The sequence below is a fragment of the Drosophila takahashii genome, unplaced genomic scaffold (assembly GCF_030179915.1).
Source record: "Drosophila takahashii strain IR98-3 E-12201 unplaced genomic scaffold, DtakHiC1v2 scaffold_16, whole genome shotgun sequence".
Lineage (NCBI taxonomy): Eukaryota > Metazoa > Arthropoda > Insecta > Diptera > Drosophilidae > Drosophila > Drosophila takahashii.
In genome coordinates this window covers 11,624-36,801 of record NW_027221669.1, presented here as the reverse complement: position 1 = coordinate 36,801, position 25,178 = coordinate 11,624, and the positions used below count along the sequence as shown (strand labels likewise).

The 25,178-nt window shown below is 32.8% G+C and overlaps 5 non-coding genes and 1 pseudogene across 5 annotated transcripts; all 6 read right to left on the bottom strand.

Moving 5' to 3' along the window:
• Positions 1 to 3,402, bottom strand: LOC138914254 (large subunit ribosomal RNA; annotated as a pseudogene; the record flags this gene model as incomplete).
• A 398-nt stretch (positions 3,403 to 3,800) lies between these two features.
• Positions 3,801 to 3,979, bottom strand: LOC138914256 (5.8S ribosomal RNA). The gene has a single exon (XR_011420116.1). It is a non-coding gene; the product is annotated as a 5.8S ribosomal RNA (ribosomal RNA).
• Positions 3,980 to 4,602: 623 nt separating this feature from the next.
• Positions 4,603 to 6,597, bottom strand: LOC138914251 (small subunit ribosomal RNA). The gene has a single exon (XR_011420112.1). It is a non-coding gene; the product is annotated as a small subunit ribosomal RNA (ribosomal RNA).
• Positions 6,598 to 12,129: 5,532 nt separating this feature from the next.
• On the bottom strand, positions 12,130 to 16,086 carry LOC138914253 (large subunit ribosomal RNA). Its single transcript, XR_011420114.1, has one exon. It is a non-coding gene; the product is annotated as a large subunit ribosomal RNA (ribosomal RNA).
• Positions 16,087 to 16,484: 398 nt separating this feature from the next.
• LOC138914255 (5.8S ribosomal RNA) lies at positions 16,485 to 16,663 on the bottom strand. The gene has a single exon (XR_011420115.1). It is a non-coding gene; the product is annotated as a 5.8S ribosomal RNA (ribosomal RNA).
• A 623-nt stretch (positions 16,664 to 17,286) lies between these two features.
• Positions 17,287 to 19,281, bottom strand: LOC138914258 (small subunit ribosomal RNA). The gene has a single exon (XR_011420118.1). It is a non-coding gene; the product is annotated as a small subunit ribosomal RNA (ribosomal RNA).
• Positions 19,282 to 25,178: the final 5,897 nt, after the last annotated feature.

Here is a 25,178-nt window from a genome sequence, read left to right as displayed (position 1 = left end):
AACGCTGGTGAATTTTGCTTCACAATGATAGGAAGAGCCGACATCGAAGGATCAAAAAGCGACGTCGCTATGAACGCTTGGCCGCCACAAGCCAGTTATCCCTATGGTAACTTTTCTGACACCTCTTGTTAAAAACTCTTTAAACCAAAAGGATCGATAGGCCGAGCTTTTGCTGTCCCTGTGTGTACTGAACACCGAGATCAAGTCAGCATTTGCCTTTTGCTCTATGTGTGGTTTCTGTCCGCACTGAGCTGGCCTTGGGACACCTCCGTTTTATATTTGAGAGATGTACCGCCCCAGTCAAACTCCCTACCTGGCAATGTCCTTGAATTGGATCATACCTGAGTAATTGGAGTTATACCAAATTTTCAAATCAAAAATACATAAATGCACCGTTTTATTAAAGAATTGTTTGCGATTATATAACAAACTCGTGATACTTTGATCAAGAAGCTTGCATCAAAACCCAATACCATAAGATATAATAAATATATCCGTATAATGGCTAGGAAATGATACACGTTCCATTTAATCAAGTAAGTAAGGAAACAATAAGAGTAGTGGTATTTCATTGACGATACCAAACCGAAGTCTAATATCTCCCACTTATTCTACACCTCAAGCTCAAAAGGGTCTTCTTTCCCCGCTAATTATTCCAAGCCCGTTCCCTTGGCTGTGGTTTCGCTAGATAGTAGATAGGGACAGTAGGAATCTCGTTAATCCATTCATGCGCGTCACTAATTAGATGACGAGGCATTTGGCTACCTTAAGAGAGTCATAGTTACTCCCGCCGTTGACCCGCGCTTACTTGAATTTCTTCACTTTGACATCAGAGCACTGGGCAGAAATCACATTGTGTCAACACCCGCTAGGGCCATCACAATGCTTTGTTTTAATTAGACAGTCGGATTCCCCAAGTCCGTGCCAGTTCTGAATTGATTGTTAATTGATAATCGTTATAATTAATAAGAACTAATTGGTTTGACCAATTAGTATTCTTAAAAATTTTAGCAAGAAAGTTCCACAATTGGCTACGTAACTAACTATCCGGGGAACAAGTAACTAACATAAATGCTAGAAACTCTATTTACCCAGAACGAGCACACATAAACCATGTTATTGTTTCCCAATCAAGCCCGACTATCTCAATCTTCAGAGCCAATCCTTATCCCGAAGTTACGGATCTAATTTGCCGACTTCCCTTACCTACATTATTCTATCGACTAGAGACTCTTCACCTTGGAGACCAGCTGCGGATATTGGTACGGCCTGTTGAGAAGTTTGCGTGTCCCCACCATAAATTTTCAAGGTCCGAGGAGAAAATATCGACACAACAGTATATGTCATGCTCTTCTAGCCCATCTACCATATCTCTCTGCGAAAGACTTCCATGGTAGTACGGCTATAAAACAGAAAAGAAAACTCTTCCGATATCTCTCGACGGCTTCTTTATGGTCGTTCCTGTTGCCAGGATGAGCACGAGGCCCATATTTAATAACAAACGGATACTCAACAGGTTACGGAATTGGAACCGTATTCCCTTTCGTTCAAAATTATTCAAGTATATTATATTAGCTTGATTTGTATATATTGCGTTTTTGGTTTTACTTGAAAATTTTCGGCTTTCGCCTTGAACTTAGGACCGACTAACTCGTGATCAACCACTGTTCACACGAAACCCTTCTCCACTTCAGTCCTCCAAGGTCTCATTCGATTATTTGCTACTACCACCAAGATCTGTACCAATGGCAGCTCCATGCAGGCTTACGCCAAACACTTCTACGCATACCATTGTACCTTCCTACTCACTAAAGTTTCAAAATTTATATCACAAGTAATATAAATCATCTACTTTAGCGGTAATGTATAGGTATACAACTTAAGCGCCATCCATTTTAAGGGCTAGTTGCTTCGGCAGGTGAGTTGTTACACACTCCTTAGCGGATTTCGACTTCCATGATCACCGTCCTGCTGTTTTAAGCAACCAACGCCTTTCATGGTATCTGCATGAGTTGTTAATTTGGGCACCGTAACATTACGTTTGGTTCATCCACAGCGCCAGTTCTGCTTACCAAAAGTGGCCCACTGGGCACATTATATCATAACCTTAAACTTCATATCAAGAAAGTTAAGGTTCTTACCCATTTAAAGTTTGAGAATAGGTTAAGATCGTTTCGACCCTAAGGCCTCTAATCATTCGCTTTACCAGATAAGATTATTTTATATAATATTAAAATGCACCAGCTATCCTGAGGGAAACTTCGGAAGGAACCAGCTACTAGATGGTTCGATTGGTCTTTCGCCCCTATACTCAATTCTGACAATCGATTTGCACGTCAGAACTGTTTCGGTTTTCCATCAGGGTTTCCCCTGACTTCAACCTGATCAAGTATAGTTCACCATCTTTCGGGTCACAGCATATATGCTCAAGGTACGTTCCAGTTAGAGGCATAAATAATATAAATATCATTATACATAACTATATAGAACGCCCCGGGATTGTGTTAATTAGCTATAAATAGTTAAAAAACTAATCCCATTATTAGTCAAGTTAATTACGCTATTAGGTTTATATCCCAATAACTTGCACATATGTTAGACTCCTTGGTCCGTGTTTCAAGACGGGTCCCGAAGGTATCCTGAATCTTTCGCATTGTTAATCCTACAAGTGCATATAATAAACACAAAAATCAATGATAATCATGCCATTATATAATTCCGAAAAATTAACGCACTGTATTCATATAAATCTATCAGCACTTTATCAAATTAATAACATTTATTCTGTGTTAAAATGCAAGCAATTTAATTTGAATAAACTATAAGTTATATTTTATGATAAATTTGGTATGCTAATAGATTACAATGTCCTTATATGGAAAAAATGCACACTATTATCATAATATTGTTTAAATATTACAATTTTAATGATGAATTTTCCATAACGGATATTCAGGTTCATCGGGCTTAACCTCTAAGCAGTTTCACGTACTGTTTAACTCTCTATTCAGAGTTCTTTTCAACTTTCCCTCACGGTACTTGTTTACTATCGGTCTCATGGTTATATTTAGTTTTAGATGGAGTTTACCACCCACTTAGTGCTGCACTATCAAGCAACACGACTCTTTGGAAACATCATCTAGTAATCATTAACGTTATACGGGCCTGGCACCCTCTATGGGTAAATGGCCTCATTTAAGAAGGACTTAAATCGTTAATTTCTCATACTAGAATATTGACGCTCCATACACTGCATCTCACATTTGCCATATAGACAAAGTGACTTAGTGCTGAACTGATTTCTTTTCGCTCGCCGCTACTAAGAAAATCCTTGTTAGTTTCTTTTCCTCCCCTAATTAATATGCTTAAATTCAGGGGGTAGTCCCATATGAGTTGAGGTTGTATATAACTTTTATTTGCAATTAATTCTTTATATATAATGATAAAACATTTTATTAAATTCGTTTAAAGCTGACGTATATATATATTAATGGCATTTATTTGTAACGAATTAACGAAGAATAATAATATTGTCAACGTTTTTCATATTTCAAATCATTAATAAGAGACAATTCTAGATAATATTTTATGCTAGACATTTCTCAGTATTATTTGATTGAAAAAGAAAATATTCCTCTTCGTTTTTCTCAAAGTTTAATTACTATTGTGAGATAATGTTTTTCATATATTTGTTAATATTATGAATAAAATAATTAAATTATTTTTATCCAATAATATACCATATGCTTATAAAATTTTATTATAAAATTTGTATAAACAACTTAATTAGCATAGTCTTACAACCCTCAACCATATGTAGTCCAAGCAGCACTATAAAATTAATTAAAGTACATAACAGCATGGACTGCGATATGCGTTCAAAATGTCGATGTTCATGTGTCCTGCAGTTCACACGATGACGCACAGTTTGCTGCGTTCTTCATCGACCCATGAGCCGAGTGATCCACCGCTTAGAGTTTTATAATATTGGTTTTAAATTTGGTCAAATATGTTTTTATTGAAAGAAATTAAAAATACACCATTTTACTGGCATATATCAATTCCTTCAATAAATGTATTTATATACCTAAAATAAATGCTGCGAAATGTCTTAGTTTTATATAAACAATATATATCAAAGTATTATTTGTAATGGCATTTGTTTGTTAATATATATTGATAATTTTATATAAAACATTAACCTGAAACCAGGTACAACATTGTATATTTTAGGTTGTTGCATTATCCAATGTATGATCATCATCAAATTAGTTGGCCAATACATCTCGCAACGCGTGTATATTATGGTCCATATACACACAAAAGTTTATAATAAATATATAAAATATATTTTATTATATTAATAATTCGATTTGCTTGTTCGAATTTTATGTTTGTTTCTATTTAATTTATTTGTAATAATATTATATTATTACAATATTTCGATTTGCTTGTTCGAAATTTATTTGATCTTTTACTTTTAAGATCATATTTTTGGTATAATTATTATTATAATTATTATGTATATATATATATATATTGGTAATTTGTATTAAATTTGTATTAACAAATTTTTTTATTAACGGTAAGGATATTATACAATAATGATCCTTCCGCAGGTTCACCTACGGAAACCTTGTTACGACTTTTACTTCCTCTAAATAATCAAGTTCGGTCAACTTTTGCGAAACAACCGTAACACACAAGGCGTCACAGTGATCACGTCCGGAGACCTCACTAAATAATTCAATCGGTAGTAGCGACGGGCGGTGTGTACAAAGGGCAGGGACGTAATCAATGCGAGTTAATGACTCACACTTACTGGGAATTCCAAGTTCATGTGAACAGTTTCAGTTCACAATCCCAAGCATGAAAGTGGTTCAGCGGTTTACCCGGACCTCTCGGTCTAGGAAATACACGTTGATACTTTCATTGTAGCGCGCGTGCAGCCCAGGACATCTAAGGGCATCACAGACCTGTTATTGCTCAATCTCATTATTGCTAGACGCAATTTGTCCATTTAAGAAGCTAGTGTCCTTATAATGGGACAAACCAACAGGTACGGCTCCACTTATATAAACACATTCAAACACAATAAACATTTTACTGCCACCATGAATGAAGGCTATATAAGCTTCAACACCATAATCCTGAAGATATCTATTTAATATATTTGAGTCTCGTTCGTTATCGGAATTAACCAGACAAATCACTCCACGAACTAAGAACGGCCATGCACCACCACCCATAGATTCGAGAAAGAGCTATCAATCTGTCTTACACACTTATGTTCGGACCTGGTAAGTTTTCCCGTGTTGAGTCAAATTAAGCCGCAGGCTCCACTCCTGGTGGTGCCCTTCCGTCAATTCCTTTAAGTTTCAGCTTTGCAACCATACTTCCCCCGGAGCCCAAAAGCTTTGGTTTCCCGGGAAGCGACTGAGAGAGCCATAAAAGTAGCTACACCCAATTGCTAGCTGGCATCGTTTATGGTTAGAACTAGGGCGGTATCTGATCGCCTTCGAACCTCTAACTTTCGTTCTTGATTAATGAAAACATCTTTGGCAAATGCTTTCGCTTAAGTTAGTCTTACGACGGTCCAAGAATTTCACCTCTCGCGTCGTAATACTAATGCCCCCAAACTGCTTCTATTAATCATTACCTCTTGATCTGAAAACCAATGAAAGCAGAACAGAGGTCTTATTTCATTATCCCATGCACAGAATATTCAGGCATTTGAAGCCTGCTTTAAGCACTCTAATTTGTTCAAAGTAATTGTACCGGCCCACAATAACACTCGTTTAAGAGCACTAATGCAGGTTTTTAAATAGGAGGAACATATGAAAAAATACAAGTATTTAAACACATATAAGAACTCCACCGGTAATACGCTTACATACATAAAGGTATAGTACTAACCACAATTGTAAGTTGTACTACCCGTATGAAGCACAAGTTCAACTACGAACGTTTTAACCGCAACAACTTTAATATACGCTATTGGAGCTGGAATTACCGCGGCTGCTGGCACCAGACTTGCCCTCCAATTGGTCCTTGTTAAAGGATTTAAAGTGTACTCATTCCAATTACAGGGCCTCGGATATGAGTCCTGTATTGTTATTTTTCGTCACTACCTCCCCGAGCTGGGAGTGGGTAATTTACGCGCCTGCTGCCTTCCTTAGATGTGGTAGCCGTTTCTCAGGCTCCCTCTCCGGAATCGAACCCTGATTCCCCGTTACCCGTTGCAACCATGGTAGTCCTAGATACTACCATCAAAAGTTGATAGGGCAGACATTTGAAAGATCTGTCGTCGGTACAAGACCATACGATCTGCATGTTATCTAGAGTTCAACCAATATAACGATCTTGCGATCGCTTGGTTTTAGCCTAATAAAAGCACATGTCCCATAAGGTTCATGTTTTAATTGCATGTATTAGCTCTAGAATTACCACAGTTATCCAAGTAACTGTTAACGATCTAAGGAACCATAACTGATATAATGAGCCTTTTGCGGTTTCACTTTTAATTCGTGTGTACTTAGACATGCATGGCTTAATCTTTGAGACAAGCATATAACTACTGGCAGGATCAACCAGAATAATGTTTTCGTTCATATTTCATTCATATTTTTTGAATAGAAATTAGTAATATAAATATAATAGATTTTATTTCCATTTTATATGTTCGGTTTTTCTTAAATATTGATTTTAATTCAATATTTTTTTTTTGCTTTGTGAAATAATTCTATTTTAATTCGAATACGGCCATTTTTATATGGCATTCGTATACGTTCTTTAATTTTTACTTGTTTCGCCACTAATATAACAAGTTTATAATTGATGTTAAAGAAAAAGTACAACTTTTTTATAACACAATTTTCAATATATATTGTTCTTTCTATAAGTTTTTATTATATTATATATACATATTTCATTCTAAAATATCATTTTTGTTCAACATACATAATTATTGTATCCACACATGTACAATTTTTGTTTAACCAATATAAATATTGAGTTAAATCATTTGCATTTTGATGATAAATTTAAAATTTATCTTTTCCATATAACTCTCTGGTAATATATGATATAAAACCGAGCGCATATGAAATTATTTTGATCACTAATATTGCAATTATATTTTATTATAATGCTTTTTGTAAACACATTGTACCGGCAAGCGATACTCTGTGCCCAAACGACAGGGGATATAATAATTTAATATAAATTATCATATATACCTGCCACCAAAGATTAACGATAAAAGTCGGAAACAATTTGTTATTCTATATATAATAGAAACTTGACCTCTGTTTCACCTTATTATCATGGGTTTATAATATTAACCGCGTAGCCAAGTCTTAATTTCATTTAAGAAACAAATTTATACGGATAATATTTTGATTTTAATATATGTTGTTCTATTGATAACAAAAGTATATATTATAATATATTTTGTTCAATAGTAGATGGACTACTTACTGTACCATCCTTATTTTTTATTATTATTGATATACATTATATTGACAACAGCATATGATATTCATATGGTTTGTTCAATAATTAATTGGTGGACAACCACTGACCATCCTATAGTAGTTTTTGGCCACGACGTCTAAATATCGAAATTATTTAATTCCGTTTGCCACCCATACGATAGATATTAACTATCTATAATAATAATGTGTACACATAAAATATTATATGTATATATATAGACCAACAGACAAGCACTTCACCCTATAGTAGTTTTTGGCCACGACGTCTATATATCGGGCATATTTAATTCTCTTTGCCACCCAACCAAAGATATTCACTTTTTTATATAAAGTATTATTTGATCATATTAATATAACCAATTATTTCTGCCATATTCATATAATTTCTTTATGAATTATTTTTTGGTCATATCCATATAATCTATATGCCGTATCCATATAATGAATACGGCATATCCATACAACTAGCCATATTTGTATGTCAATGTATATTTTATTATACATTTTTTTTCTTTATACATATAATATGGTATTTCCATATCGCTATAATTGAATTATATGTATAAGATATCATTTATATATAGCATTGCCAAAATAATATGATAAACATAAATTTTGAACAATACGGCCGGTCGGCGAGCACTGCCTCCCTATATATGTTTTTGGCCACGACGTCTAAATATTGGGTATTTTTCGTACTGCGGCCCCGGTGTATGTAAATTGGGCATATTTCGTACTGATGCCAACATATCTATATGACTCATTATTTTCTTCCATATCAATATAACTTCTTTTATTTCCATATTCAAGTAATTTCTTTATTTGCCATATCAATATAAAATATTTTTTGGTCATATTTATATAATCTATATGCCGTATCCATATAATGAATACGGCATATCCATACAACTAGCCATATTTGTATGTCAATGTATATTTTATTATACATTTTTTTTCTTTATACATATAATATGGTATTTCCATATCGCTATAATTGAATTATATGTATAAGATATCATTTATATATAGCATTGCCAAAATAATATGATAAACATAAATTTTGAACAATACGGCCGGTCGGCGAGCACTGCCTCCCTATATATGTTTTTGGCCACGACGTCTAAATATTGGGTATTTTTCGTACTGCGGCCCCGGTGTATGTAAATTGGGCATATTTCGTACTGATGCCAACATATCTATATGACTCATTATTTTCTTCCATATCAATATAACTTCTTTTATTTCCATATTCAAGTAATTTCTTTATTTGCCATATCAATATAAAATATTTTTTGGTCATATTTATATAATCTATATGCCGTATCCATATAATGAATACGGCATATCCATACAACTAGCCATATTTGTATGTCAATGTATATTTTATTATACATTTTTTTTCTTTATACATATAATATGGTATTTCCATATCGCTATAATTGAATTATATGTATAAGATATCATTTATATATAGCATTGCCAAAATAATATGATAAACATAAATTTTGAACAATACGGCCGGTCGGCGAGCACTGCCTCCCTATATATGTTTTTGGCCACGACGTCTAAATATTGGGTATTTTTCGTACTGCGGCCCCGGTGTATGTAAATTGGGCATATTTCGTACTGATGCCAACATATCTATATGACTCATTATTTTCTTCCATATCAATATAACTTCTTTTATTTCCATATTCAAGTAATTTCTTTATTTGCCATATCAATATAAAATATTTTTTGGTCATATTTATATAATCTATATGCCGTATCCATATAATGAATACGGCATATCCATACAACTAGCCATATTTGTATGTCAATGTATATTTTATTATACATTTTTTTTCTTTATACATATAATATGGTATTTCCATATCGCTATAATTGAATTATATGTATAAGATATCATTTATATATAGCATTGCCAAAATAATATGATAAACATAAATTTTGAACAATACGGCCGGTCGGCGAGCACTGCCTCCCTATATATGTTTTTGGCCACGACGTCTAAATATTGGGTATTTTTCGTACTGCGGCCCCGGTGTATGTAAATTGGGCATATTTCGTACTGATGCCAACATATCTATATGACTCATTATTTTCTTCCATATCAATATAACTTCTTTTATTTCCATATTCAAGTAATTTCTTTATTTGCCATATCAATATAAAATATTTTTTGGTCATATTTATATAATCTATATGCCGTATCCATATAATGAATACGGCATATCCATACAACTAGCCATATTTGTATGTCAATGTATATTTTATTATACATTTTTTTTCTTTATACATATAATATGGTATTTCCATATCGCTATAATTGAATTATATGTATAAGATATCATTTATATATAGCATTGCCAAAATAATATGAAAAACATAAATTTTGAACAATACAACCGGTCGGCGAGCACTGCCTCCCTATATATGTTTTTGGCCACGACGTCTAAATATTGGGTATTTATCGTACTGCGGCTCCGGTGTATGTAAATTGGGCATATTTCGTACTGATGCCACCATATCCATATAACTTATTTTTTGTTCTATATCTATATAATTAATTTTTTTCCATACCTATAACTATTAAACTAATTTTTTTCCATATCCATACTTGAACTTATTATTTTTCCCATATCCATATAACTCGTTTTTTCCATATCCACACTAGAATTTAGTATTTATCCCATATCCATATAAATCATTATTTACCATATCAATATAAATAATATTTTTCCATATTCATACTAGAACTTATTATTTCTTTAATATTCATATAACTCAATATTTTTTCATATCCATACTAGAACTTATTCTTTTTCCCATATCCATACTAGAACTTATAAATTTTCCCATATTCATATAACTAATTTTTTTCATATCCATACTAGAACATTATATTTTTGCCATATCTATATAACTCATTTTATTCCATATCCATACTAGAACTTATTATTTCTTTAATATCCATATAACTTAATATTTTTCCATATCCATACCAGAACTTTTTATTTTTCCCATATCCATAGAACTAATTTTTTTCATATCCATACTAGAACCTAATTTTCTTCCTATATCCATATAACTTATTATTTACTATTACAATATAATTAATTTTTTCCATATCCATACTAGAGCTTATTATCTCTTCAATATCCATAAAACTCAATATTTTTTCATATCCATACTAGAACTGATTATTTTTCCCATATCCATACTAGAACTCAGTATTCTTCCCATATCCATACTACAACTTAGTATTTTTCCCATATGCATATAACTCATTATTTAGCATATCAATATAACTAATTTTTTTCCATATCCATACTAGAACTTATTATTTCTTTAATATCCATATAACTCAATATTTTTTTATATCCATACTAGAACTTATTATTTTTCCCATATCCATACTAGAACTTATAAATTTTCCCATATTCATATAACTAATTTTTTTCATATCCATACTAGAACATTAAATTTTTTGCCATATCTATATAACTCATTTTATTCCATATCCATACTAGAACTTATTATTTCTTTAATATCCATATAACTCAATATTTTTTCATATCCATACTAGAACTTATCATTTTTCCCATATTCATATAACTCATTTTTCCATATCCATACTAGAACTCTGTATTCTTTTCCATATCCATATAACTCATTTTTTTTTTCATATCCATACTAGAACTTATTATTTTTCCCATATCCACATAACTCATTTTTTTCATATCCATACTAGAACTTGTTATTTTTCCCATATCCATATAACTCATTTTTTTTCATATCCATACTAGAACTTAATATTATTTTCATATCCATATAACTCATGTTTGGACTTGGAATATTTTTATACACGTCACTAATAGGATGACGATTCAGTTGGCTACCTTAAGAGGTACATATACTTGCATATGTCTCTTACTTGTATGTTCGGACTTAGAATATTTTTATACACGTCACTAATAGGATGACGATTCAGTTGGCTACCTTAAGAGGTACATATACTTGCATATGTCTCTTATTTGCATGTTCGGACTTAGAATATTTTTATACGCGTCACTAATAGGATGACGATTCAGTTGGCTACCTTAAGAGGTACATATACTTGCATATGTCTCTTACTTGTATGTTCGGACTTAGAATATTTTTATACACGTCACTAATAGGATGACGATTCAGTTGGCTACCTTAAGAGGTACATATACTTGCATATGTCTCTTACTTGTATGTTCGGACTTAGAATATTTTTATACACGTCACTAATAGGATGACGATTCAGTTGGCTACCTTAAGAGGTACATATACTTGCATATGTCTCTTACTTGTATGTTCGGACTTAGAATATTTGTATACACGTCACTAATAGGATGACGATTCAGTTGGCTACCTTAAGAAGTACATATACTTGCATATGTCTCTTATTTGCATGTTCGGACTTAGAATATTTTTATACGCGTCACTAATAGGATGACGATACATATGGCTACCATTGTTAAATATATTTAAATAAAATTTATTTAAATATAATTATTATTTTATATATATATATTTTATATATATATATATTCTGACTTAAAAAAGCCAAACAAAATAAACACAATTAAATTTATGTTTATTATCGAATCATCAAGCAAAGGATAAGCTTCAGTGGATCGCAGTATGGCAGCTGCTCAACCACTTACAACACCTTGCCTGTTACAAAAGTCGTTTACAATTGATTCTAGGCTTTGTCATTGTATTAAATAATGCTTTTATATGTAACTAGCGCGGCATCAGGTGATCGAAGATCCTCCCAATTTACTATGTTACAAATTACATTGGCATCACATCCATTGTCGTTTATAAAGTAAATTATAAACTTTAAATGGTTTAGAAGCCATACAATGCAAATTGCCCCTTATTTATCATTGCAGTCCAGCACGGATACGACCTTAGAGGCGTTCAGGCATAATCCAACGGACGTAGCGTCATACCACTGTTCGCTCGAACAAGTATTGTGCCATTGGTCCGTACCTGCGGTTCCTCTCGTACTACGCAGGAATGCTGTCGCAACAACGTTTTGTCATTAGTAGGGTAAAACTAACCTGTCTCACGACGGTCTAAACCCAGCTCACGTTCCCTTGCATGGGTGAACAATCCAACGCTTGGTGAATTTTGCTTCACAATGATAGGAAGAGCCGACATCGAAGGATCAAAAAGCGACGTCGCTATGAACGCTTGGCCGCCACAAGCCAGTTATCCCTATGGTAACTTTTCTGACACCTCTTGTTAAAAACTCTTTAAACCAAAAGGATCGATAGGCCGAGCTTTTGCTGTCCCTGTGTGTACTGAACACCGAGATCAAGTCAGCATTTGCCCTTTTGCTCTATGTGTGGTTTCTGTCCGCACTGAGCTGGCCTTGGGACACCTCCGTTATTATTTGAGAGATGTACCGCCCCAGTCAAACTCCCTACCTGGCAATGTCCTTGAATTGGATCATACCTGAGTAATTGGAGTTATACCAAATTTTCAAATCAAAAATACATAAATGCACCGTTTTATTAAAGAATTTGTTTGCGATTATATAACAAACTCGTGATACTTTGATCAAGAAGCTTGCATCAAAACCCAATACCATAAGATATAATAAATATATCCGTATAATGGCTAGGAAATGATACACGTTCCATTTAATCAAGTAAGTAAGGAAACAATAAGAGTAGTGGTATTTCATTGACGATACCAAACCGAAGTCTAATATCTCCCACTTATTCTACACCTCTTATGTCTCCTTACACTGCCAGATTAGAGTCAAGCTCAAAAGGGTCTTCTTTCCCCGCTAATTATTCCAAGCCCGTTCCCTTGGCTGTGGTTTCGCTAGATAGTAGATAGGGACAGTAGGAATCTCGTTAATCCATTCATGCGCGTCACTAATTAGATGACGAGGCATTTGGCTACCTTAAGAGAGTCATAGTTACTCCCGCCGTTGACCCGCGCTTACTTGAATTTCTTCACTTTGACATTCAGAGCACTGGGCAGAAATCACATTGTGTCAACACCCGCTAGGGCCATCACAATGCTTTGTTTTAATTAGACAGTCGGATTCCCCAAGTCCGTGCCAGTTCTGAATTGATTGTTAATTGATAATCGTTATAATTAATAAGAACTAATTGGTTTGACCCAATTAGTATTCTTAAAAATTTTAGCAAGAAAGTTCCACAATTGGCTACGTAACTAACTATCCGGGGAACAAGTAACTAACATAAATGCTAGAAACTCTATTTACCCAGAACGAGCACATAAACCATGTTATTGTTTCCCAATCAAGCCCGACTATCTCAATCTTCAGAGCCAATCCTTATCCCGAAGTTACGGATCTAATTTGCCGACTTCCCTTACCTACATTATTCTATCGACTAGAGACTCTTCACCTTGGAGACCAGCTGCGGATATTGGTACGGCCTGTTGAGAAGTTTGCGTGTCCCCACCATAAATTTTCAAGGTCCGAGGAGAAAATATCGACACAACAGTATATGTCATGCTCTTCTAGCCCATCTACCATATCTCTCTGCGAAAGACTTCCATGGTAGTACGGCTATAAAACAGAAAAGAAAACTCTTCCGATATCTCTCGACGGCTTCTTTATGGTCGTTCCTGTTGCCAGGATGAGCACGAGGCCCATATTTAATAACAAACGGATACTCAACAGGTTACGGAATTGGAACCGTATTCCCTTTCGTTCAAAATTATTCAAGTATATTATATTAGCTTGATTTGTATATATTGCGTTTTTGGTTTTACTTGAAAATTTTCGGCTTTCGCCTTGAACTTAGGACCGACTAACTCGTGATCAACCACTGTTCACACGAAACCCTTCTCCACTTCAGTCCTCCAAGGTCTCATTCGATTATTTGCTACTACCACCAAGATCTGTACCAATGGCAGCTCCATGCAGGCTTACGCCAAACACTTCTACGCATACCATTGTACCTTCCTACTCACTAAAGTTTCAAAATTTATATCACAAGTAATATAAATCATCTACTTTAGCGGTAATGTATAGGTATACAACTTAAGCGCCATCCATTTTAAGGGCTAGTTGCTTCGGCAGGTGAGTTGTTACACACTCCTTAGCGGATTTCGACTTCCATGATCACCGTCCTGCTGTTTTAAGCAACCAACGCCTTTCATGGTATCTGCATGAGTTGTTAATTTGGGCACCGTAACATTACGTTTGGTTCATCCCACAGCGCCAGTTCTGCTTACCAAAAGTGGCCCACTGGGCACATTATATCATAACCTTAAACTTCATATCAAGAAAGTTAAGGTTCTTACCCATTTAAAGTTTGAGAATAGGTTAAGATCGTTTCGACCCTAAGGCCTCTAATCATTCGCTTTACCAGATAAGATTATTTTATATAATATTAAAATGCACCAGCTATCCTGAGGGAAACTTCGGAAGGAACCAGCTACTAGATGGTTCGATTGGTCTTTCGCCCCTATACTCAATTCTGACAATCGATTTGCACGTCAGAACTGTTTCGGTCTTCCATCAGGGTTTCCCCTGACTTCAACCTGATCAAGTATAGTTCACCATCTTTCGGGTCACAGCATATATGCTCAAGGTACGTTCCAGTTAGAGGCATAAATAATATAAATATCATTATACATAACTATATAGAACGCCCCGGGATTGTGTTAATTAGCTATAAATAGTTAAAAAACTAATCCCATTATTAGTCAAGTTAATTACGCTATTAGGTTTATATCCCAATAACTTGCACATATGTTAGACTCCTTGGTCCGTGTTTCAAGACGGGTCCCGAAGGTATCCTGAATCTTTCGCATTGTTAATCCTACAAGTGCATATAATAAACACAAAAATCAATGATAATCATGCCATTATATAATTCCGAAAAATTAACGCACTGTATTCATATAAATCTATCAGCACTTTATCAAATTAATAACATTTATTCTGTGTTAAAATGCAAGCAATTTAATTTGAATAAACTATAAGTTATATTTTATGATAAATTTGGTATGCTAATAGATTACAATGTCCTTATATGGAAAAAATGCACACTATTATCATAATATTGTTTAAATATTACAATTTTAATGATGAATTTTCCATAACGGATATTCAGGTTCATCGGGCTTAACCTCTAAGCAGTTTCACGTACTGTTTAACTCTCTATTCAGAGTTCTTTTCAACTTTCCCTCACGGTACTTGTTTACTATCGGTCTCATGGTTATATTTAGTTTTAGATGGAGTTTACCACCCACTTAGTGCTGCACTATCAAGCAACACGACTCTTTGGAAACATCATCTAGTAATCATTAACGTTATACGGGCCTGGCACCCTCTATGGGTAAATGGCCTCATTTAAGAAGGACTTAAATCGTTAATTTCTCATACTAGAATATTGACGCTCCATACACTGCATCTCACATTTGCCATATAGACAAAGTGACTTAGTGCTGAACTGATTTCTTTTCGCTCGCCGCTACTAAGAAAATCCTTGTTAGTTTCTTTTCCTCCCCTAATTAATATGCTTAAATTCAGGGGGTAGTCCCATATGAGTTGAGGTTGTATATAACTTTTATTTGCAATTAATTCTTTATATATAATGATAAAACATTTTATTAAATTCGTTTAAAGCTGACGTATATATATATTAATGGCATTTATTTGTAACGAATTAACGAAGAATAATAATATTGTCAACGTTTTTCATATTTCAAATCATTAATAAGAGACAATTCTAGATAATATTTTATGCTAGACATTTCTCAGTATTATTTGATTGAAAAAGAAAATATTCCTCTTCGTTTTTCTCAAAGTTTAATTACTATTGTGAGATAATGTTTTTCATATATTTGTTAATATTATGAATAAAATAATTAAATTATTTTTATCCAATAATATACCATATGCTTATAAAATTTTATTATAAAATTTGTATAAACAACTTAATTAGCATAGTCTTACAACCCTCAACCATATGTAGTCCAAGCAGCACTATAAAATTAATTAAAGTACATAACAGCATGGACTGCGATATGCGTTCAAAATGTCGATGTTCATGTGTCCTGCAGTTCACACGATGACGCACAGTTTGCTGCGTTCTTCATCGACCCATGAGCCGAGTGATCCACCGCTTAGAGTTTTATAATATTGGTTTTAAATTTGGTCAAATATGTTTTTATTGAAAGAAATTAAAAATACACCATTTTACTGGCATATATCAATTCCTTCAATAAATGTATTTATATACCTAAAATAAATGCTGCGAAATGTCTTAGTTTTATATAAACAATATATATCAAAGTATTATTTGTAATGGCATTTGTTTGTTAATATATATTGATAATTTTATATAAAACATTAACCTGAAACCAGGTACAACATTGTATATTTTAGGTTGTTGCATTATCCAATGTATGATCATCATCAAATTAGTTGGCCAATACATCTCGCAACGCGTGTATATTATGGTCCATATACACACAAAAGTTTATAATAAATATATAAAATATATTTTATTATATTAATAATTCGATTTGCTTGTTCGAATTTTATGTTTGTTTCTATTTAATTTATTTGTAATAATATTATATTATTACAATATTTCGATTTGCTTGTTCGAAATTTATTTGATCTTTTACTTTTAAGATCATATTTTTGGTATAATTATTATTATAATTATTATGTATATATATATATATATTGGTAATTTGTATTAAATTTGTATTAACAAATTTTTTTATTAACGGTAAGGATATTATACAATAATGATCCTTCCGCAGGTTCACCTACGGAAACCTTGTTACGACTTTTACTTCCTCTAAATAATCAAGTTCGGTCAACTTTTGCGAAACAACCGTAACACACAAGGCGTCACAGTGATCACGTCCGGAGACCTCACTAAATAATTCAATCGGTAGTAGCGACGGGCGGTGTGTACAAAGGGCAGGGACGTAATCAATGCGAGTTAATGACTCACACTTACTGGGAATTCCAAGTTCATGTGAACAGTTTCAGTTCACAATCCCAAGCATGAAAGTGGTTCAGCGGTTTACCCGGACCTCTCGGTCTAGGAAATACACGTTGATACTTTCATTGTAGCGCGCGTGCAGCCCAGGACATCTAAGGGCATCACAGACCTGTTATTGCTCAATCTCATTATTGCTAGACGCAATTTGTCCATTTAAGAAGCTAGTGTCCTTATAATGGGACAAACCAACAGGTACGGCTCCACTTATATAAACACATTCAAACACAATAAACATTTTACTGCCACCATGAATGAAGGCTATATAAGCTTCAACACCATAATCCTGAAGATATCTATTTAATATATTTGAGTCTCGTTCGTTATCGGAATTAACCAGACAAATCACTCCACGAACTAAGAACGGCCATGCACCACCACCCATAGATTCGAGAAAGAGCTATCAATCTGTCTTACACACTTATGTTCGGACCTGGTAAGTTTTCCCGTGTTGAGTCAAATTAAGCCGCAGGCTCCACTCCTGGTGGTGCCCTTCCGTCAATTCCTTTAAGTTTCAGCTTTGCAACCATACTTCCCCCGGAGCCCAAAAGCTTTGGTTTCCCGGGAAGCGACTGAGAGAGCCATAAAAGTAGCTACACCCAATTGCTAGCTGGCATCGTTTATGGTTAGAACTAGGGCGGTATCTGATCGCCTTCGAACCTCTAACTTTCGTTCTTGATTAATGAAAACATCTTTGGCAAATGCTTTCGCTTAAGTTAGTCTTACGACGGTCCAAGAATTTCACCTCTCGCGTCGTAATACTAATGCCCCCAAACTGCTTCTATTAATCATTACCTCTTGATCTGAAAACCAATGAAAGCAGAACAGAGGTCTTATTTCATTATCCCATGCACAGAATATTCAGGCATTTGAAGCCTGCTTTAAGCACTCTAATTTGTTCAAAGTAATTGTACCGGCCCACAATAACACTCGTTTAAGAGCACTAATGCAGGTTTTTAAATAGGAGGAACATATGAAAAAATACAAGTATTTAAACACATATAAGAACTCCACCGGTAATACGCTTACATACATAAAGGTATAGTACTAACCACAATTGTAAGTTGTACTACCCGTATGAAGCACAAGTTCAACTACGAACGTTTTAACCGCAACAACTTTAATATACGCTATTGGAGCTGGAATTACCGCGGCTGCTGGCACCAGACTTGCCCTCCAATTGGTCCTTGTTAAAGGATTTAAAGTGTACTCATTCCAATTACAGGGCCTCGGATATGAGTCCTGTATTGTTATTTTTCGTCACTACCTCCCCGAGCTGGGAGTGGGTAATTTACGCGCCTGCTGCCTTCCTTAGATGTGGTAGCCGTTTCTCAGGCTCCCTCTCCGGAATCGAACCCTGATTCCCCGTTACCCGTTGCAACCATGGTAGTCCTAGATACTACCATCAAAAGTTGATAGGGCAGACATTTGAAAGATCTGTCGTCGGTACAAGACCATACGATCTGCATGTTATCTAGAGTTCAACCAATATAACGATCTTGCGATCGCTTGGTTTTAGCCTAATAAAAGCACATGTCCCATAAGGTTCATGTTTTAATTGCATGTATTAGCTCTAGAATTACCACAGTTATCCAAGTAACTGTTAACGATCTAAGGAACCATAACTGATATAATGAGCCTTTTGCGGTTTCACTTTTAATTCGTGTGTACTTAGACATGCATGGCTTAATCTTTGAGACAAGCATATAACTACTGGCAGGATCAACCAGAATAATGTTTTCGTTCATATTTCATTCATATTTTTTGAATAGAAATTAGTAATATAAATATAATAGATTTTATTTCCATTTTATATGTTCGGTTTTTCTTAAATATTGATTTTAATTCAATATTTTTTTTTTGCTTTGTGAAATAATTCTATTTTAATTCGAATACGGCCATTTTTATATGGCATTCGTATACGTTCTTTAATTTTTACTTGTTTCGCCACTAATATAACAAGTTTATAATTGATGTTAAAGAAAAAGTACAACTTTTTTATAACACAATTTTCAATATATATTGTTCTTTCTATAAGTTTTTATTATATTATATATACATATTTCATTCTAAAATATCATTTTTGTTCAACATACATAATTATTGTATCCACACATGTACAATTTTTGTTTAACCAATATAAATATTGAGTTAAATCATTTGCATTTTGATGATAAATTTAAAATTTATCTTTTCCATATAACTCTCTGGTAATATATGATATAAAACCGAGCGCATATGAAATTATTTTGATCACTAATATTGCAATTATATTTTATTATAATGCTTTTTGTAAACACATTGTACCGGCAAGCGATACTCTGTGCCCAAACGACAGGGGATATAATAATTTAATATAAATTATCATATATACCTGCCACCAAAGATTAACGATAAAAGTCGGAAACAATTTGTTATTCTATATATAATAGAAACTTGACCTCTGTTTCACTTTATTATCATGGGTTTATAATATTAACCGCGTAGCCAAGTCTTAATTTCATTTAAGAAACAAATTTATACGGATAATATTTTGATTTTAATATATGTTGTTCTATTGATAACAAAAGTATATATTATAATATATTTTGTTCAATAGTAGATGGACTACTTACTGTACCATCCTTATTTTTTATTATTATTGATATACATTATATTGACAACAGCATATGATATTCATATGGTTTGTTCAATAATTAATTGGTGGACAACCACTGACCATCCTATAGTAGTTTTTGGCCACGACGTCTAAATATCGAAATTATTTAATTCCGTTTGCCACCCATACGATAGATATTAACTATCTATAATAATAATGTGTACGCATAAAATATTATATGTATATATATAGACCAACAGACAAGCACTTCACCCTATAGTAGTTTTTGGCCACGACGTCTATATATCGGGCATATTTAATTCTCTTTGCCACCCAACCAAAGATATTCACTTTTTTATATAAAGTATTATTTGATCATATTAATATAACCAATTATTTCTGCCATATTCATATAATTTCTTTATGAATTATTTTTTGGTCATATCCATATAATCTATATGCCGTATCCATATAATGAATACGGCATATCCATACAACTAGCCATATTTGTATGTCAATGTATATTTTATTATACATTTTTTTTCTTTATACATATAATATGGTATTTCCATATCGCTATAATTGAATTATATGTATAAGATATCATTTATATATAGCATTGCCAAAATAATATGATAAACATAAATTTTGAACAATACGGCCGGTCGGCGAGCACTGCCTCCCTATATATGTTTTTGGCCACGACGTCTAAATATTGGGTATTTTTCGTACTGCGGCCCCGGTGTATGTAAATTGGGCATATTTCGTACTGATGCCAACATATCTATATGACTCATTATTTTCTTCCATATCAATATAACTTCTTTTATTTCCATATTCAAGTAATTTCTTTATTTGCCATATCAATATAAAATATTTTTTGGTCATATTTATATAATCTATATGCCGTATCCATATAATGAATACGGCATATCCATACAACTAGCCATATTTGTATGTCAATGTATATTTTATTATACATTTTTTTTCTTTATACATATAATATGGTATTTCCATATCGCTATAATTGAATTATATGTATAAGATATCATTTATATATAGCATTGCCAAAATAATATGATAAACATAAATTTTGAACAATACGGCCGGTCGGCGAGCACTGCCTCCCTATATATGTTTTTGGCCACGACGTCTAAATATTGGGTATTTTTCGTACTGCGGCCCCGGTGTATGTAAATTGGGCATATTTCGTACTGATGCCAACATATCTATATGACTCATTATTTTCTTCCATATCAATATAACTTCTTTTATTTCCATATTCAAGTAATTTCTTTATTTGCCATATCAATATAAAATATTTTTTGGTCATATTTATATAATCTATATGCCGTATCCATATAATGAATACGGCATATCCATACAACTAGCCATATTTGTATGTCAATGTATATTTTATTATACATTTTTTTTCTTTATACATATAATATGGTATTTCCATATCGCTATAATTGAATTATATGTATAAGATATCATTTATATATAGCATTGCCAAAATAATATGATAAACATAAATTTTGAACAATACGGCCGGTCGGCGAGCACTGCCTCCCTATATATGTTTTTGGCCACGACGTCTAAATATTGGGTATTTTTCGTACTGCGGCCCCGGTGTATGTAAATTGGGCATATTTCGTACTGATGCCAACATATCTATATGACTCATTATTTTCTTCCATATCAATATAACTTCTTTTATTTCCATATTCAAGTAATTTCTTTATTTGCCATATCAATATAAAATATTTTTTGGTCATATTTATATAATCTATATGCCGTATCCATATAATGAATACGGCATATCCATACAACTAGCCATATTTGTATGTCAATGTATATTTTATTATACATTTTTTTTCTTTATACATATAATATGGTATTTCCATATCGCTATAATTGAATTATATGTATAAGATATCATTTATATATAGCATTGCCAAAATAATATGATAAACATAAATTTTGAACAATACGGCCGGTCGGCGAGCACTGCCTCCCTATATATGTTTTTGGCCACGACGTCTAAATATTGGGTATTTTTCGTACTGCGGCCCCGGTGTATGTAAATTGGGCATATTTCGTACTGATGCCAACATATCTATATGACTCATTATTTTCTTCCATATCAATATAACTTCTTTTATTTCCATATTCAAGTAATTTCTTTATTTGCCATATCAATATAAAATATTTTTTGGTCATATTTATATAATCTATATGCCGTATCCATATAATGAATACGGCATATCCATACAACTAGCCATATTTGTATGTCAATGTATATTTTATTATACATTTTTTTTCTTTATACATATAATATGGTATTTCCATATCGCTATAATTGAATTATATGTATAAGATATCATTTATATATAGCATTGCCAAAATAATATGAAAAACATAAATTTTGAACAATACAACCGGTCGGCGAGCACTGCCTCCCTATATATGTTTTTGGCCACGACGTCTAAATATTGGGTATTTATCGTACTGCGGCTCCGGTGTATGTAAATTGGGCATATTTCGTACTGATGCCACCATATCCATATAACTTATTTTTTGTTCTATATCTATATAATTAATTTTTTTCCATACCTATAACTATTAAACTAATTTTTTTCCATATCCATACTTGAACTTATTATTTTTCCCATATCCATATAACTCGTTTTTTCCATATCCACACTAGAATTTAGTATTTATCCCATATCCATATAAATCATTATTTACCATATCAATATAAATAATATTTTTCCATATTCATACTAGAACTTATTATTTCTTTAATATTCATATAACTCAATATTTTTTCATATCCATACTAGAACTTATTCTTTTTCCCATATCCATACTAGAACTTATAAATTTTCCCATATTCATATAACTAATTTTTTTCATATCCATACTAGAACATTATATTTTTGCCATATCTATATAACTCATTTTATTCCATATCCATACTAGAACTTATTATTTCTTTAATATCCATATAACTTAATATTTTTCCATATCCATACCAGAACTTTTTATTTTTCCCATATCCATAGAACTAATTTTTTTCATATCCATACTAGAACCTAATTTTCTTCCTATATCCATATAACTTATTATTTACTATTACAATATAATTAATTTTTTCCATATCCATACTAGAGCTTATTATCTCTTCAATATCCATAAAACTCAATATTTTTTCATATCCATACTAGAACTGATTATTTTTCCCATATCCATACTAGAACTCAGTATTCTTCCCATATCCATACTACAACTTAGTATTTTTCCCATATGCATATAACTCATTATTTAGCATATCAATATAACTAATTTTTTTCCATATCCATACTAGAACTTATTATTTCTTTAATATCCATATAACTCAATATTTTTTTATATCCATACTAGAACTTATTATTTTTCCCATATCCATACTAGAACTTATAAATTTTCCCATATTCATATAACTAATTTTTTTCATATCCATACTAGAACATTAAATTTTTTGCCATATCTATATAACTCATTTTATTCCATATCCATACTAGAACTTATTATTTCTTTAATATCCATATAACTCAATATTTTTTCATATCCATACTAGAACTTATCATTTTTCCCATATTCATATAACTCATTTTTCCATATCCATACTAGAACTCTGTATTCTTTTCCATATCCATATAACTCATTTTTTTTTTCATATCCATACTAGAACTTATTATTTTTCCCATATCCACATAACTCATTTTTTTCATATCCATACTAGAACTTGTTATTTTTCCCATATCCATATAACTCATTTTTTTTCATATCCATACTAGAACTTAATATTATTTTCATATCCATATAACTCATGTTTGGACTTGGAATATTTTTATACACGTCACTAATAGGATGACGATTCAGTTGGCTACCTTAAGAGGTACATATACTTGCATATGTCTCTTACTTGTATGTTCGGACTTAGAATATTTTTATACACGTCACTAATAGGATGACGATTCAGTTGGCTACCTTAAGAGGTACATATACTTGCATATGTCTCTTACTTGTATGTTCGGACTTAGAATATTTTTATACACGTCACTAATAGGATGACGATTCAGTTGGCTACCTTAAGAGGTACATATACTTGCATATGTCTCTTATTTGCATGTTCGGACTTAGAATATTTTTATACGCGTCACTAATAGGATGACGATTCAGTTGGCTACCTTAAGAGGTACATATACTTGCATATGTCTCTTACTTGTATGTTCGGACTTAGAATATTTTTATACACGTCACTAATAGGATGACGATTCAGTTGGCTACCTTAAGAGGTACATATACTTGCATATGTCTCTTACTTGTATGTTCGGACTTAGAATATTTTTATACACGTCACTAATAGGATGACGATTCAGTTGGCTACCTTAAGAGGTACATATACTTGCATATGTCTCTTACTTGTATGTTCGGACTTAGAATATTTTTATACACGTCACTAATAGGATGACGATTCAGTTGGCTACCTTAAGAGGTACATATACTTGCATATGTCTCTTACTTGTATGTTCGGACTTAGAATATTTTTATACACGTCACTAATAGGATGACGATTCAGTTGGCTACCTTAAGAGGTACATATACTTGCATATGTCTCTTATTTGCATGTTCGGACTTAGAATATTTTTATACGCGTCACTAATAGGATGACGATTCAGTTGGCTACCTTAAGAGGTACATATACTTGCATATGTCTCTTATTTGCATGTTCGGACTTAGAATATTTGTATACGCGTCACTAATAGGATGACGATTCAGTTGGCTACCTTAAGAGGTACATACATATACTTGCATATGTCTCTTACTTGTATGTTCGGACTTAGAATATTTGTATACACGTCACTAATAGGATGACGATTCAGTTGGCTACCTTAAGAGGTACATATACTTGCATATGTCTCTTACTTGTATGTTCGGACTTAGAATATTTTTATACACGTCACTAATAGGATGACGATTCAG